Consider the following 6,000-nt stretch of genomic DNA (forward strand, 5'->3'; position numbering starts at 1 on the left):
CTTTATTGCACCATCCTCACACCTCACACCATTCATCCATACATTCCTCTCACCAAAACATTTAAAGGAACTCTTAGTCCAATTGACCTTAAAAGCTGAGACACTACAAAACAAACTTAATATCAACCTTGCCCTACTCATCGCAGCCATATTCCCACTCACAATCACTACATCATCCATGTAACCTAGAATTCTCACATCCTTTCCATTACTCCCAGGAATCATCACACCTCTCATAACCTTATCCTTCCTAACCATACACATCAACACTTCAATCACACTAATAAACAAAATAGGGGACATAGGGCACCCCTGACGCACTCCTGATTTAATTCTCACTTTCTCACTCAACCACCCATTCACCAAAAATTCACTTGAAACATTACAATACAAACTCCTAACACAGTTTACAAAATTCCTGGAATAACCCATCTTAGACAAAACCTTAAACATAAAGCTATGTGACACACGGTCAAAAGCTTTTTCAAAATCAACCGAAAACAACAAACATTTCTGCTTACGACTCATACAATCCCCAATCACATCACGCAACAACACCAAATTTTCAGTCATACTTCTCCCAGGCACTGCACACACTTGATCTTCATCCACCACACCGCCAATCACTTCCCGCATCCGGCTAGCCAACAATTTACTAAACACCTTATAGTCTGCATTCAAAAGGGTGATTGGCCTCCAATTCCCCAAATCCTTTTTATCACCTTTCTTATGAACCAAAACCACCACCCCATCTCTCATAGATTCACTCAACATATTCTCCGTGAACATATACTGGCACACCTCCAATAAGTCATTTCCCATCGTGTCCCATTCCTTAACATATAACTCCACGGGCAGTCCATCCTTCCCAGGTGTTTTATTCTTACTCGCAGACATCACCACTTTTTTAACTTCATCCAACACAATTACATCATCCAATATTTCACGTTCATCCTCACCCAAACAACCTTCTAAACACCCCAAAGCATCAGTCAACATCCTATCATCAACCCATTTTTCCCCATACAACTCCTTATAAAACAACACCACCTCCTGCATCACATCCTTCCCACTCACACACACCCCATCACCATTCACCACCTCATCCATATCTACTTTCTTCCCAAAAACTTTTTTGAAAAAAAACCTTGTGCATTTCTCATTTTTCTCCAAATGTTCAATCTTAGAACGGTAAATAATTTCTTTCCCTTTACCCTCAATATATTTCTTAATCTCTTCTTTCACTTGACACATCAAAACATCCACATCCACTCCAATCATCCTTAACTTCCTCAGCCACTCCAGTCTAGAGCTTAAATCATTAAATTTTACTCTATTCATTGCTGCTTTCCTCCTGCCCCTTTTTCTAAAGAAAAAACCAATCTCACTCTTCATCCAGTCCCACCACTCAAGCACATTCCTGAAATCACTTTTTTTATCCCTCCACCTAACATACATTCGCCTAAAATCACACATGATCCTATTATCTTCCAGCAAACGCACATTAAGTTTCCACACGCCACCACCATATACAAAGGAAATCTTACCTTCTAGACGTGCCCTCAAACACACATGGTCAGAGAAGGGAACATCTTCCTGCTGGAAATTCCTACAAATAACATTTTGTGAAGAAAAGAAGATACGGTCTATTCTAGACTCTATGCCTCCCCTGTCGGCCTTATAGGTCGCAGGAGGTGGATTACCTAAAAAAACTTCCGCAGCATCCTGTAAGGAAAAATCCGCCACAAGACTCTTGAGTCTTTTACCTGTAACATCCATCTTATCCCCCTCCGTCACACAATTGAAATCTCCAACAAAAATTATTGGCATTTTGCCAGATAAAAAAAAACATAATTTCTCGAAAATTTCCAGCCTCTCCCCTTTATCTATTGGTGCATACATATTTACCACCCTAACCCTCCACCCCCTACAATTTAACTCACATATTACACACCTCCCCGCCTCCACCACCATGTAACTTTCTATCTTAACACTATAACCCTTCACCAAAACACCTACCCCACAATTTTTATTACATACAGAACCAGACCACACACTTTGACCTAAAGGCCATGCATTTTCACTTAAGGGATCGGAGATCCCACACTCCTGGACACAGTATACGTCCGCATCCAAGTTGCTCAAGTAGTCCAAAATTGCCACTTTTCTCGACTCAGATTTAATCAGCCGAACATTTAGCGACAAGATGCTGAGAGCAACTTGGGCACCCATCTATTAATTTGATGTGGCAGGTCACGACAACATGCCCACCTGTACATCATCCTAACCCTTCTGGGGGTAGGACGCTGGACGTGCAGATATCGTAGTTTGTGCCTTCCCCCAAAAAAGACACATCTTGGGGATCGGATGCAGTAGGGTACACCCGGGCTGGACTCACACTGCAATCACTTAAAGGGGAAAAGGATGGTTCAGTTTTCTTCTTTTTCTTCACTGAAGCGCCTCCATCTTCATCTGAACTATAATCCCGCCGCTGGGGGTCAAAGTCCCCCTGACCTCCCTCCTCCTCAAGGTCAGAAACGACATCGCTCCAGGCCACATGCGGTGTTCTGGTCAGATCAGACTCCTCTTCCCCCTGCAATGTAACCATCATGTCTGGAATTTCAGCCTCCAGATCCTCCACCGGGGCCACTTCCATGCCTATACGATCATCAGTTATCGTCTCAGACTCACTGACATCTGAAGCCACAGACGCGGCCCTCTGCACCGGTGGCTCAGGTGCCAGCTCCATATTTCCTCTTACATTCACACGAACCAGTTCTGGAAAAGCAACCCGAGCCTCCTCCTCATCCAGGAAAGCCAGAGTAGATATCGGAGCAGTCGGAGTTGGAGCAGTCGGAGTTGTAGCTGTGGGTGCAGGAGATTCATTTCTTCTCCTTCCCCTTCCCGCTGCCCCCGCATATGAACCAGGATGGAATATACAGTCTCTGAAGGCATGCCCCTTCTCTCCACAGAGGTTTCAGACTATTTCATTTTTGCAATTATTGGAAGAATGACCCACCTCATTGCACTTCCTGCAAATAATCTGTCTGATGTCGCATGCTTCCTGAGTATGGCCATACCTCCTACAATGACGACAAAACCTGGGCGCATTGGGGAAGAACAGGTAACCCCGCTCACTCCCAATGGAAAAATTTGATGGAGGATAATGTATACCCCCTGGTTCATCAGGACTTTCCCGGAACTTGACCATGAAACGATATTTACCGGTCCATAGTTCCTCCTCATTCATGACTTTTACTGCCACCTTGGTAATATAGCAGTGCCTATTTAGAAAGGCATAAATCAAAGCCAAGTCCACATGTGGGTTGTACATGAAAACAGTCAGAGGTACCTCTTTGGAGCAATACAAGATGACAAAAGTCAGCCCATCCAAATATTGATTGTCCAGATTCTTTTTCAAACAATCATAGAAATTGTTGCAAACAGCCATAGAAGTAAATACAAGATTATACTTGCTTTTGAATTGCTGGAGGCACAAGATTTCTTCCTTCTTCACTTCAAGGAGTCCAAACAAAATCTCCTTCACCACGAAGCTGAGGGTAAAGATTCCTTCTTTGCCTTCTTCCACATCAATCTGGATTCCAAACTTCACTCGAGCCTCACCGGGCCCAGCGTATCGAATGCGTCCCATTATCGCTAGTCGTGTCTACTGGCCAACTCCTTATAGCAGCAAGTGGCTTAAGCCATAAAATGGCGATGCCACAGGGCCAAGAGTTAACGCACAGACAGCCAAATGACTAGACCCATTACAGATCTGAGCCAAAAGGCCGAGAAGCGATAACCAGAATTGGTTTCAAACTACGGAGCCACCCAAGGATCCTGAAAAGTCCATTTGTGGAGATGAGCTCCTGGACTCCCGTTAAGAAGACATGTTGTCAACCTCTAGATCCCTTACATGCCTGCACTTTTCGGCTTGCTGCTGCTGCAATCCACGCGTTTTAGATCTGCATAACTCCACCTCTTTAAACACAGCACCTTCACCCCCTGCTGTTCCCACCCGCCTCAACACCGTTGGAAGGGAGGAGAACCAATTAAGGCGGGGGGTGGGGTGGAACGAGCAGCTGTCTACCCTTAGCAGGAGGGCTCCTGATTACATACCTCTCCTGCTGCTGCTGCTGCTGGCTGTCCAGCAGCAGACTGAAGGTGGCTGCTGCTGTGCACAGGTATATAAAGGCTCAGAGCCTATTATGACACGCGCAGCCAGCGTTCCATTGCCACATTCCATCTACTGCAGGCAGGATACCTGGCTGGCTGAATGTCGCTGAGAAGCTCACAGAGACCGCCATAAGCAACAGTTTAACAGAATGCCACAGACTAATCAACCAAACTTTTTGGGTTGGGTTCTCTTTTATAGTCTGCAGGCATTAAATGAAAGAAGTCAGTGTTCCAGCAGAAGGAGACAACGTTTCAGAAAAGGCATTGTAGCAAACCAAAAAAGAAATTTTAAGCGCAGCAGAGTAACCAGCGCACATACCTGTTAGCTCAGGTGAGTTTAAAAGGCTGCTGTTGATAACAAGGGCATTTGCTAAATAGATGGTGTGTGTGCAACAATATACTGAAAGGTCAATTATATTGTGCAGCTTATCTCACCACCTGTAGTTATTTAGGTGAAAGCTCCAAAATGCTTGCCTAATATGTCTGTTTATCCAAAAGGAAGTAAAAAGGGAGAGCTAGAAAGATAGCATTGCATCACATTACATGGCAATGCAATGCACAGTTGCTGAAGTTGAACCAAAATGAGCTTGTAATCTGGCTTCTGCAACTTTGAACATGAAAAATCCAATGAGGAGAAGAAAAGCAAAGCCAAAGAGTCCATCCCAAAATCCGACAAACAAGCAAAATGAACAAAAAACATTGAAATCAATTCTTTCTGATTTTAGAAACTGCATTAAAGAAGGGGTGCACCGGTCCTGGAGATACTGCAATACCAGGTCAATGCGTGAAGTGGACAGAGCAAGCTCTTTTTCCATCTCCCTGTTCTAAAAATCCATTTAATATATGGTCCCCAGATAGGGGACGTATCAGATATTAAACTGATAAGAACAGATACTACACTTGATCTTAGCCAAAAGGCCGAGAAGCGATAACCAGAATTGGTTTCAAACTACGGAGCCACCCAAGGATCCTGAAAAGTCCATTTGTGGAGATGAGCTCCTGGACTCCCGTTAAGAAGACATGTTGTCAACCTCTAGATCCCTTACATGCCTGCACTTTTCGGCTTGCTGCTGCTGCAATCCACGCGTTTTAGATCTGCATAACTCCACCTCTTTAAACACAGCACCTTCACCCCCTGCTGTTCCCACCCGCCTCAACACCGTTGGAAGGGAGGAGAACCAATTAAGGCGGGGGGTGGGGTGGAACGAGCAGCTGTCTACCCTTAGCAGGAGGGCTCCTGATTACATACCTCTCCTGCTGCTGCTGCTGCTGGCTGTCCAGCAGCAGACTGAAGGTGGCTGCTGCTGTGCACAGGTATATAAAGGCTCAGAGCCTATTATGACACGCGCAGCCAGCGTTCCATTGCCACATTCCATCTACTGCAGGCAGGATACCTGGCTGGCTGAATGTCGCTGAGAAGCTCACAGAGACCGCCATAAGCAACAGTTTAACAGAATGCCACAGACTAATCAACCAAACTTTTTGGGTTGGGTTCTCTTTTATAGTCTGCAGGCATTAAATGAAAGAAGTCAGTGTTCCAGCAGAAGGAGACAACGTTTCAGAAAAGGCATTGTAGCAAACCAAAAAAGAAATTTTAAGCGCAGCAGAGTAACCAGCGCACATACCTGTTAGCTCAGGTTAGTTTAAAAGGCTGCTGTTGATAACAAGGGCATTTGCTAAATAGATGGTGTGTGTGCAACAATATACTGAAAGGTTAATTATATTGTGCAGCTTATCTCACCACCTGTAGTTATTTAGGTGAAAGCTCCAAAATGCTTGCCTAATATGTCTGTTTATCCAAAAGGAAGTAAAAAGGGAGAGCTA

At 44.5% G+C, this 6,000-nt stretch overlaps 1 non-coding gene across 1 annotated transcript; it reads right to left on the reverse strand.

Annotated features, from left to right (window-relative positions):
• Positions 1–4,915: 4,915 nt before the first annotated feature.
• On the reverse strand, positions 4,916–5,106 carry LOC141179483 (U2 spliceosomal RNA). The gene has a single exon (XR_012255494.1). It is a non-coding gene; the product is annotated as a U2 spliceosomal RNA (small nuclear RNA).
• Positions 5,107–6,000: the final 894 nt, after the last annotated feature.

This window comes from Phyllobates terribilis, unplaced genomic scaffold (genome assembly GCF_046119375.1).
Source record: "Phyllobates terribilis strain yellow unplaced genomic scaffold, ASM4611937v1 Scaffold_30__1_contigs__length_15301838, whole genome shotgun sequence".
Lineage (NCBI taxonomy): Eukaryota > Metazoa > Chordata > Amphibia > Anura > Dendrobatidae > Phyllobates > Phyllobates terribilis.